Genomic DNA, 12,186 nt, shown 5'->3' on the forward strand with positions numbered 1-12,186 from the left:
ATCAATTATTAATGGAATTATTAGTACTCTTTTTCCTATTCACATTTCTCTCTGCACCATCCATTACACCTATTTCTTTAAATTCAGAAATTAATGCTCTACTCAAATGGAAATCAACTCTCACAAACCAAAACAATCCTTTAATACTATCTTCATGGTCACTTGATCCTAGCTACAATCTCAACCGTTTAAACTGAACCACAACTAGTACTACACCATGCTCGTGGTTTGGCATTCGTTGTGATGATCGTGGGCACATAGCTAAACTGAACCTTTCTGATTCAAGATTAAACGGTACTCTTAAACAGTTAACTTTTTCATCGTTTACTAGTCTTGTACATCTTGATCTTTCTGGTAATCATTTTTACGGAACAATTCCTCCACAAATAGGAACGTTAACGAATCTCGACACCCTTTTCTTAAATAATAACAAATTCTCTGGCAATATTCCTCGAGAGCTAGGATAACTAACGAGTCTCATTAAGGTCAATATGTTGGTTAACTTCCTAAATGGGCCAATCCCGTCTAGTCTAGGAAACTTAACAAAGTTGTCTGAATTGTATCTTTTTAATAATAATCTTTCGGGTTTGATCTATAACGCCCCTAACTTACAAAACTCTAATAAATCATATAAAAATACCTTATAAGGCAAAAGGGTGTTAATCTTATTCAAAGTCAAACCAAAGTCAAAGCTAAAGAAAATGGAAGTTAAACCAAAATTACTAAAGCTTTACAAAATTCTAAGGCAAAGGTGCTAAGTCCACTTCAAATCTACCTCTTCTCTCAATCCCAAAGCCCACTGAATACCGGTCGTATAAGAAAGAAAACGGAATACGACTGAGCCAAAGCCCAATGAACGGATATAACAAACACAAGAGTATAGTATGACATGCAAATACATTTTACAAAAAGAACTTATTTTCGATATAACTTATTCTCAAAGCAAACTTATTTTGACAGAAAAGTACGATTTAGTATAGATATACAATACAAAATGTGTAAAACTTATATTAACACAAGCTTATTTCAAAGTAGACTTATTTTAATACAACTTACTTTCAAAACGAACTCTTTTAAAAAAAAATACGAAAAGGTATAAATCCACAATACCAAAGACGTCATTATATCAAAGTATAGTACATAGCACAAATTTCATAAAATAATGCACTAAGAGTAAAAAAAAAATAACTTACGAAGTATCAAAATGAAATCATAGGGTAATTACTCCACTAATCATTCATATCGGTGACGTTTCGTATGACACTACGATAAATGTTCGCCGTCAAAACAAAATCCTAGGATCGATCCATACGCCTCCTATCAAAATATAATAACAAATACAAAGAGCTCGTACCACCACCGGGTAATCAAAAGGAGACGCCGTAGATATATCAAAATACACCGCTACGATCGATGCCACATTATCGGTGTCACAATAATGCGCTCATGGGACCTCCATGAATAGGTTACTCTTAGGCACATTTTAAGAAACCATTTTAACCAACTTAGGGTTACAAATATCAAAATACTTTTATAAATGATTAAAAGACTTTAAAGAATTAATAAAATAAACTTAAATATTTTACGCTTGACCAAAACTTAAAATGTTATACAAAATAATATGTAGTTTTATTTAAAATCACGTGTCACCCCAACCATTCGATCTAACTTTTGTCACGAGTCACATTACATAATATTTAAGCCCTTTATGAATTAGCACTTTAAACGGAACTTACGGGACATGTAAAGCCACATGGAAAGAGGGTCACTCGAAACGAATCACCGTACCACTCGCCACCCACATACACGTTCATTACCGGGATGATTGGAACATTTCGGGATTGTTTTCGGGCTGTCCAGGACTGTTTCTGGAGCTGATTTCGTGACAGGTTCCAAACAGCTATTCGCGACTGTTTCAGGCTGTTTCGTGACAGTTTCAGGCTGTTTCGCGACACTTTTGGACTGTTTTATGACAGTTTCAGGGGCTGAAAATAGCTACTGTTCCGGGACAGTTTTCATAGCCGTTTTAGGCTGTTCTGGGACTGAATTCGAAGGGGTTTTCGTGACACGGTTTTGACACAACTTCCAAATATCAAAATATTATGATTCCTCAATTAACAAACATAATTAGCAACCTCGTTAGTACATCAAAAATGAGGAAAATCATAACACAATGTATAGACTAACAAACATAGCGAATCATCAAATGAGCATGTCATACCAATAATTTTTATACACAATTAGAAACAAAGTTTTGAGAGAAAAGATTTACCGAAGCGATCCTAGAACCACCTAGAATATCCGTACCTTATCTCCATTAACGAAATTTGCAAAGATGAAGAAGACCACCAAAAGAATGCGATCATCAAACTTAATCTAACAAATACAAAAGTATGAGCATAAACTACATTCAAGAAAGGAGTATGTAATATTATTTATTTTATTATATTATCATATGATTTTCATGTGTTTATTAATATAAATATTATAAATTTGTAAGCTTGATTAAAACCCATTATTTCTATTTTATTTCAACCACCAAAAGTATGAAATGTTAACACAAGTTTTACATGATTTTTATGTGGTTTTATTTCATAATTTTCTAGCATATAAAATGATAGCATACTCTTAATAATGTGGAAGAAAAGTTAGAAGCATTACCTTAACACTTGGACACCAAAACAATCTTGTTTTTCTTTCAAAATAAATCAAACAGTTGGTAATTTGGAGAGTGAAATGTGTAGGATTTTAGGCTAGAGAAAAAGATGGAAAAGGAATCTAAAAACCACGTAATTTGTCTTGTAAGTGTTACCTCAAGTATGGTGAAAGGTCATGTAAGTAAAAGCTCATTAGTTATGATATAAATGATGATTAAAGTTGTAAATAAATGGTGATTAAACTCTAGTTACTATTAAGCTATAAAGACATGGAGTCCAAAGGTTTTTTTTATGAATCTAGACTATATAACATGCAAGGTTAAAGCATACATTTCATACATTATATCTAGTTGTTTAGACTTATAAGTAAAAGAATCCAAAGTTGAAACTTATAAAGTATAAAATGAATTAACTAAATGTACATGGTTCACAACATAATAATTATTTAACTTATGATAAATGTAGTGTTAAACAAACTTAGGATAAAATTAAATATATTAAACTTAAGATAAAATGTAATCTTTACTTATCAATTATTATCCATCCTAAAACATATGCCTTAAATATTATCAAAGTTATATTGTTAATTTTATGGGGTATTACAACTCTACTTGCTTAAAAAAAATTTCTTCCTCGAAATTGAAAGAAGTTAGGATATACAAACATACAAAATAGTAAACAACTTGAGGGGTTTAAAGGTTTAGTTCATAAAGAATATTGCAAATTTTTATGCAAATTATATTAATTTATATAATATTCTTTTTATTGAAACATTCAAAGCTCAATTAGTGATTTTCTTATATTATCTTTACTTTTGTAACTTAAGGGGTAATAGTTATTAAAAGTCCATTATTAGTAGTTATGTATGAAACATCACATTATTCAAACGTAGGTTTCTTAAATATCAATTACAATCATAAATACTTATAAGACTAGAATAACATATTTAACGATTATATACACATAATGTTAAGACATCTCAAGTAAATCAAATATTACATTTTCAAGATCATATTAATTTCAAGTAGATTAAATTTAGCATATAATATTTCATATCAATATTCCATGATTTCCATAAGTCCATACATAACAACTTAATCACGATCGCGCCGGCCGAACTTGATAATGATTAATTTGTACATGTATGTTCCTATCGTTATCACTTCATACCATAATTTAGATTTTTACATATGTAACAAACTTTATCCTCTAGAGAAGTTAGTAATAATTATCAAATCAAATATATATGATGCATGTTTAAGCTATAATTATTAATTTCATTTTTATTTATAAAAAAATCTTCAAATCAGCGTGCAAAATATCATTAAGAGTTAAAAACAATAAAATTAAAATAGATAAATTCAAAACATGCAATCAAAACATATGCATATAATATCAAACTAATCATATATGTGTTTATTCCAAAAGTGACTAGTTATTGACCATTACACTTTTTATGATTTTTCTTAATTTCAATAATGCATTTACTATTTAAATACATGAAATAAAACATCAAATATATTTTAATCACCTTAACATATTACTCATATAATATATTATTAGTACTAATGTGAAAGTTAATGGCATGCTTATTATATTCAAGGCTCATTAACACATAATATAACTTATGAACGAAGTTTATGAAACACATAAAAACTTATAAGACTAACTAAACACATACTAAACCCCATTTTGGTTTTTAGATAACGAAAATTCAGAGAGCATACGATTTAAAAATAGAAGTAAAGGAGGATAAAGGATGAGGGAATTTATATATGACCGAGAAGATGAAATGGCAATGTATCGGAGAGTTATAGAGCGATAACTAATCCTTAAAATCTTGATCTACCCCAACCTCTGATGTTAAGCGAGGTGTATATAAAATAGCTTTTAAATTTTAGCAGGAAATACTATTAAATACGATACAATTTTACTAAAGATATTTATTTATTTATAGAATGGATATACTTAAACCTTGCTACAACACTTATAGGCAGTGTACCTAATCGTACAGTAGTGTAGTTTTTAGTAAGTCCGGTTCGTTTCACAGGGAAAATCTTTAAACAAAGCTTAACGCTATATTAGTTTACTTTTATAAAAATACAAATATATATATAAGTAATATTATTATTATAAAGGGGGATTTTTTACCGTTTAATGACCGGTTTGTTGATTTTAAAACTTTAGTCGCAGTTAAAACAAAATGTAAAATAATAAATAAATACCAGACTTAATTTAAAGCGTAAAGTAAATAATGATAATGAAATTGCGAATAATAAAAGTGCGATAAAATAAACTTGCGATAATTAAAAAGTACGATAATTAAAAGTGCAATTAAATACAATAACAATAAAAATGCGATAATTAGAAGTGCAATTAAATATAAAATAAAGGAAATTAAATATGAAATAAAAGAATTATGCTTATTTAAACTTTCGTAATCATGATGTTTGACGTGTTGATTTTAGTTTTATGCCCATGGGTTAATTGTTCTTTGTCCTGGATTATTTAATATGTCCATACGGATTTGTTCATAATAGTCCATCAGTCATAAATACAAAGAGCGAAAGCCTTCGTCAAATTATTCTTATTCCCGAAGTCAAATATTCCAACTAATTGGGGATTTGAATTGTAACAAGGTTTTAATACTTTGTTTAATGAATACACCAGGTTATCGACTGCGTGTAAACCAAGGTTTTACTACTTTGTTAACAATTACACCAATTACCCTTGAATGTAATTCACCCCTGTTTCAACAAGTCTATTAATTATTAATCCAGTTCCGTGTCCGGTAAAATGAATAATTATTGGTATTTATAGATATCCCGCCCACCGTACCCAGTCAAGCGTATGTGGTTATATATAAATACGTCAAATTATAAGTTTGTATATTAAATTAACAAGGTATTGTTTAGTTAATATAAAATCCATTAATAGCCCATAGTCTAATTTCCACAAGTGTCGTTCTTTTATCCAAACCCCAATTATGGTACAAGGCCCAATTACCCAATTTTAGTAATTAGCCCAACATCATGATTACTTCGGATTAAATAAGCATAATAATAACTTAGTTACGAGACATTAAATTAAAAAGGTTGAACATAACTTACAATGATTAAAAATAGCGTAGCGTTACACGGACAGAATTTCGACTTACACCCTTACAACATTCGCTAACATACCCTTATTATTAGAATTAAAATTAAAATTAAAATTAAAATTAAAATATAAATTATAAATATAAATATTACGTATAGATAGATGGATGGATATATTATGTTTTTAAAATGATCAGAATTCGTTTGCTTTTATAGGGAGTTTCAGTTTTTGGGGCTCCGCGACTTGCGGCCCTTTTCTTCTTCAAACTCCGCGAGTCGCGGAGATCGTTTTTACAGCTCACCCACATTTGGCTCTTTGTTTGCCGACGATTTATTTTATAAATATAATATATATAATTAATATAATTAATTATATATTATATTATATTTATATACATAATTAACTTGTAATTTTTAGTCCGTTGCGTCGAGCGTTGAGAGTTGACTCTGGTCCCGGTTCCGGATTTTCGAACGTCCTTGCGTACTATTTTATATCTTGTACTTTGCGTTTTGAATCTTGTACTCTTGTAATTTCGAGACGTTTCTTATCAATAATTGGAACCTCTTTGATTGTATTTTGTACTTTTGAGCTTTTTGGTCGTTTGCGTCTTTAATTCGTCGAATCTGTCTTTTGTCTTCACCTTTTATTATTTAAACGAATATCACTTGTAAATAGAACAATTGCAACTAAAAGCTTGTCTTTCTTGGGGAATAATGCTATGAAATATATGTTCGTTTTTAGCATTATCAAATATTCCCACACTTGAGCGTTGCTTGTCCTCAAGCAATATAGTCTTGAAATAATAGAATCACTTCTTTATTCTTCACACTTTGTACATCAGTGATTTCTATACGGCGGTATAAACAATGGTAGTAACGATATGGTTTACAGTCCCACATGACTATAAAATTTAGATCCTTTAAGGAAATTGGATCTTTATGAAAACATTTGATCTTTTGAAAATTAAATCTAGTTTTTACCCTAGATAAGTTTTCCGGAATAACCCTTCACCGGTGTTTGCAAATTATTTTTGTGGGTTTGGTGGGTTTCATATTTGAAAATTTTAGCTCAAAACTTATGGTTTTGTGTCACCCACTTACTAACCTTGTATTAGGAAAGCAACACGTCCAGTATACTTGCTCCGTATATTACCTTTCGGTAAACTACCGTCCGGTTGTAAAGGAAAGCGTTGAACAAGCAACTGTTAAGGCAATGTCCCCTGACATGCTTTTAATTATGGTCTATAACGTGTCGGACGCAATTACTATCCTTGGTAGGAGCAATAGTAAAGCTCACCCTTATAATTTTCCGGTCTGGCACAAGGTCCTGTCTTTGACCATGCTATGCAACCACCGTTCTTACGGTTGACACCCGATTTGGTTCAGGTGACCTAATGAATTCCAGGTGAATTCCTAGGATTTTACGTTCAATGGTAATGAACGCATTGAAAATGGGTTTTCAGAAAACAAATCGGTTTATAATTTGATCAAAATATTTTCTCGTTCAAGCTCGAGTTTAGATATCATTGAATTCCATGAGTTTGAATTCTCAATCTTTAAGGTCAATCTCTAGGATTGAGTAATATCAGGCTTAAAAGCTGATTTTTGATCTTTTAAGGAGATTATCCTTTCTGGGGATCTGATTCATTAGTCTTATCCAGCTAATTTGCATGGTGCCTCCCCATTGTACGAGATAAATCCTTCTCATGGTTAGGATAAATTTGACCACTTGGCAACCCTGTTTAATGCTGAGGTCCGTGGATTTCCTGCTGATTTTAGTGATGACTTTTCTAGGTTTTTTGTTAACCTACAGCTGGTCTGGACGACAACTTCCTGACCTAAATCAAGAAGCGCGTTTCTTTTTCGGAAGACTTTACTTCCTTTTAATGATAGAATTGATTCATCGTGTATATCCATCTCTTCTTTTCTTTCATCGGGTAAAACAGTTTAGTTTAGTCCAAAGCAAAAGTATTTTCAGTTATTTGTTACAGAAATATGTGACATATGTTTAAGATAACTTGGTAATTTTTCCCACACTTGGCTTTTATTTTCCTTTTTATTGTCCTCTATTCCATTTTAAATGAATTTTAACATTTTGATTTGTTTCTCAATTTATGTCTTTTCCGAAGTAACAATAATTTCGATGTTAAAACCTAGTTTTATCGTTCATAAATATGTATAAACATGATTTTGAGTTCATTTAATTGAAAATTTTGAAAATTTTTACTAGAATTGGGTAGTCAGTATATAAGACTAGGGCTGTTCTTTATTATCAGAGAGCACTAGATTCTAATACAACTACTACGTTACTAGTATTTCTAATGGTAACCAAGTGTATAAAGTAAAAATTTTAAAATCCGAAAGAATTTAACCCCTTCCCACACTTAAGATCTTGCAATGCCCTCATTTGCAAGAAATCAGTAACAATTTAAATTATTGAGGGTGATTAGCGTAGAAATGATTAAATTTTACCAAAGTTTCCAAACATATTTGTGTTTGCTTGCTGAATGATAAATGGTGCATATCATTTGTTCATTCCGTCTTGTTGTTATTTCACATATATTTTGCATCTTGTCGTCAAAATTAGTTGCTTTTGCTGAACTTAATGCCAGTCTTTGAAAATGCGTTGTTTTACCCTGTTGTGTACATAAGATAAACTGTAAACATATATACATATTTTTGAAGTTTGGTATATTACCCCACATTTAAAAATTATTAAAATCTAATAATAAAATTTAGAAAATTATAAAACTATTACAAATTCAACATAAGTATTAAATGTATTAACATTACAAATAATAAAATAAATAAAACTAAGTAGACTAGGGATGATACTGATACCAGTAGGGGTTCCATGCATAACCATATGTGCTATAAAATGCTTCGACTTGGTTATACGTAGGATACGGTGGTTGGATCTCTATAGACCAGGGAGGGAATATGGGCGATGGAGTAGGAATATAGTTTCTACCTATATGTTGGCAATAAGCTATGATTTGGTTTTGATGAACTTGCCAATCTTCAAATGCTCTATGTCTAGCATTTTCATACTCTTGTGAAGCTATAAACCTTTGCATTTCTGCCATTTCATTTCCCCCTCCTACATTACCTTGCTGTTGGTTTCTCTCAACCTGTGGATGTCTACCATTATATCGTACTGCGGCGTTATTTCGCCTCTTCAAAACTTTCGCACCATGGTATACATTTAAACCTATTGTATCTCGGGGTTCTGGTTCTTCGATTAGTAATCCCCCCGACTTATATCCACACCGAGATATTCAGCAATCAAAGTAATAAATATACCACCTCCTATTATGCTATGCGGTCTCATCCCCCTAACCATAGCTGATAAATAATAACCCACACAATAAGGTATACTTACAGCGCTTTGTGGGTCTCGAATACACATGTGGTAAAACAAATCCTGTTCATTTACCTTTTCCTTGTTCTTACCTCGTTGTGTAATCTAATTGGCTAAAAACCTATGAATTACTCTTAATTCAGCTCTATCTATATCCAAATAAGAGTAATTTCCCCCTTTAAATCGGTGATGGCTAGTCATTTGACTCCATACACCATGCGTATCAAAATTTTCATCTATCTTCCTACCGTTCAATATCAACCCTCTACAATCGGCAGATGCTAACTCCTCAGGCGTATATATACGTAAAGCCTGAGCCATGTCTAGTAAAGACATGTGGCGCATCGAACCTCCTAACAAAAATCTAATAAAAGATCGATCGGTTAAACTAGCTACCCGATCATTTAACTCTATACTACATAACAATTCTTCACACCATACTTTATATACAGGTCTACGCATGTTGAATAACCGTACCCAATCGTTAAAAGTAGAATTACCATACCTCTGTGCAAGTAATTCCCTAATTGGTCCGGCCAATTCTACAGCTTCTAATGGTCCCCATTCTATGACCCTAGGTACCTCAACAGCTTTAGAATGAAGAGTATGCAAACCCCTTTGGTATTTTGGATAATCTATCCAAAGTCTGTCAAATCTCAGGTTCGGGTGCAAATCTTCCAAGTGCATATCAGAAAATGTCATGACTGGATGAGGTATATCTTGTTTGTAGTAGTTATCCACCTCCTGTTGTTCCGCATTCTCAGCAGGAGCATTGCGAGCTTGGGATGAAGATTCACCCCTTTCAGTCTGCAAAACACATCAAACACAATTTTTGTGCATCCAAATATGCATTAGTGTCAGCAAAATCATCAATCAAAATAATTACAATGACATGATCAATTTATATCAAACTTAAGCTCATTTACATATTTTCATCAAATCTACACTTTTTTCAAATAAGCATATACGAAAATGTTTGCCAAGTTCATAAGCATTCAACTCAAATAACATGTCAAAATAATCATTACTAGCAATTAAACAAGTTTCAAATGGCATTATCTCTCAAAAATCAAGTTCATGAATTTTAGACTTGAAAAGGTCCACTTTAATTCTCAAAATCATGTTTAGGCTCAAAGTTTGGATCATTTAACTACCTAAACATGTTACACTACTTAATTTAGCAACAATTCATGACAAAAATCGGCCATAACCTGTTTATATCAAAAAGCCCCAAATTTGCTCAAGAACACAAACCCTAGATTACTCAAAATTTGAAGTTTAAGGCTTCTAATCATGTTAAATAGCATCAATCTAGGTTATACAAACATAATACATAAACAATTTAAGCATAATTACACTAAAAAGCATCAAAATCAAATTGGGTATAAAATTGCTCAAGAACACCAATTTTCAGATTAAATGGTGTTTAGGTGTAGAAATTTACCGTTTTTCTTGAGTAATTCCTTGATAGCATCCTTCTTAACATGATTTTAGTAAAAGATTTGATGATTAACGGTCAAAAATTGCGAATTTGGTGAGTATTTTTCGGGTTTTTGCGGGTTATTTTCGCAGTTTTTGTTTTTGTGGTGTGTGGACTGAGCTGTTCGTTCAGCTTTTATTTTTTTCTGGATTTTGGTCCCTCCGCGAGTCGCGGTGTTTGACCCTTCAAACTCCGCGAGTCGCGGAGTTTGTATATATATATATTTTTTATATATCTTATACTAATTAAAACAATTAAGTAATTAATTTTAAAATTTTGTTTCCCTTGTTATTTAGGACGAGGTCGTTTCGGATCGATGTCCTAGTCCGTCCTTCGACAAAATTTTAAAATTTGTCTTTTTCAAGCGATTGTTTTAAAAGCTAAGATTTTTGGTTTTTTTAATGTTTTTGGCATATTTTAATTCAATAAGATTAAAAATAATGATAATAAAAGTTCTCGTCCCTCCCTCGGGTAAAGCAATTTCGGTTTAAAGACCTAGTCTTCAACTTACGACGAATTTTAAAAATCATATTTTTAACTTAACGAAATAAAGTAAATTTTTGTTTTTAAATTCACACAACTTAAATATAAAATTCAAAATTAATATTAAAAATTCACACCAAACTTACAATTTAAAATGCATAAAAAATAAAATTCATATTTTAAAAATTAAAAATTCACACCAAACTTAATTTAAAAATTTATATTATAAATTCACACCAAACTTATATTAATTTTTCAAATATTTACAATTTTAAATATATTGTTTTTACAAAGTTTACAATATTAATTTAAGATTTATATATTACTTTTTAAAAAAACATGGTAAAAATAAAATTAAAAATCTTTTTGGCTTTTATCCCACTTTAATCAATAAAATATTATCAAAAATATGCGCCCCTCTTTTCGGTAAAGTAATTTCGGTTCCAAGACCTAATTTAACTCATGACGAATTTTTGAAATATTTTGGGTTGATTGATTAAAGATAATTATACCTTAAGAATAAACGTTAAATTTCGCAGTGATGTAATAAATTTTTGTATGATATCAATAATTTCGGTCTCCAAACCTAATTTTATTTAATACCAATTTAATACTTTATAGCGAACAAATTAGCGTTTATTATCAAAAGGTTAAAAATAAAAATAAAAACAAAAAAAAACTGTACAGACTTACCTGTGAGATAGTATTCTTAGTTATACGATCTATCTCATTCATAAGATAGTCGGTTTAATTGGTTTTCCATGGCGACATAGGCGTAACCTCGAGCATTCAGTGTTTTTTCTTCTAAACATATGAACGGTCCGTCTCTGCATAAAGTAACAAATTCGGTGTTTGAATAGGTTTGATTATTTGAACATTTACCTCCATGTGACCATTTTCCGCATTTGTGACATCTTTCTAAGTGTCGTGCTCTTCTTTTCGCTGCGGATTTTGATTTTCCTTTACCAAATTGTAACTTATTATCTTCGCATCTGGATTCTTTTCTTACTCCGTCCAATCTTTCTCTGATTACTGATACTATTTCACTCGAAAGTGTGTCATTATTACGTTTAGTGATCAAAGCGTGTAGCATTAGACCATGGTTTA

The sequence above is a fragment of the Rutidosis leptorrhynchoides genome, chromosome 3 (assembly GCF_046630445.1).
Source record: "Rutidosis leptorrhynchoides isolate AG116_Rl617_1_P2 chromosome 3, CSIRO_AGI_Rlap_v1, whole genome shotgun sequence".
In the NCBI taxonomy this organism is placed as follows: domain Eukaryota; kingdom Viridiplantae; phylum Streptophyta; class Magnoliopsida; order Asterales; family Asteraceae; genus Rutidosis; species Rutidosis leptorrhynchoides.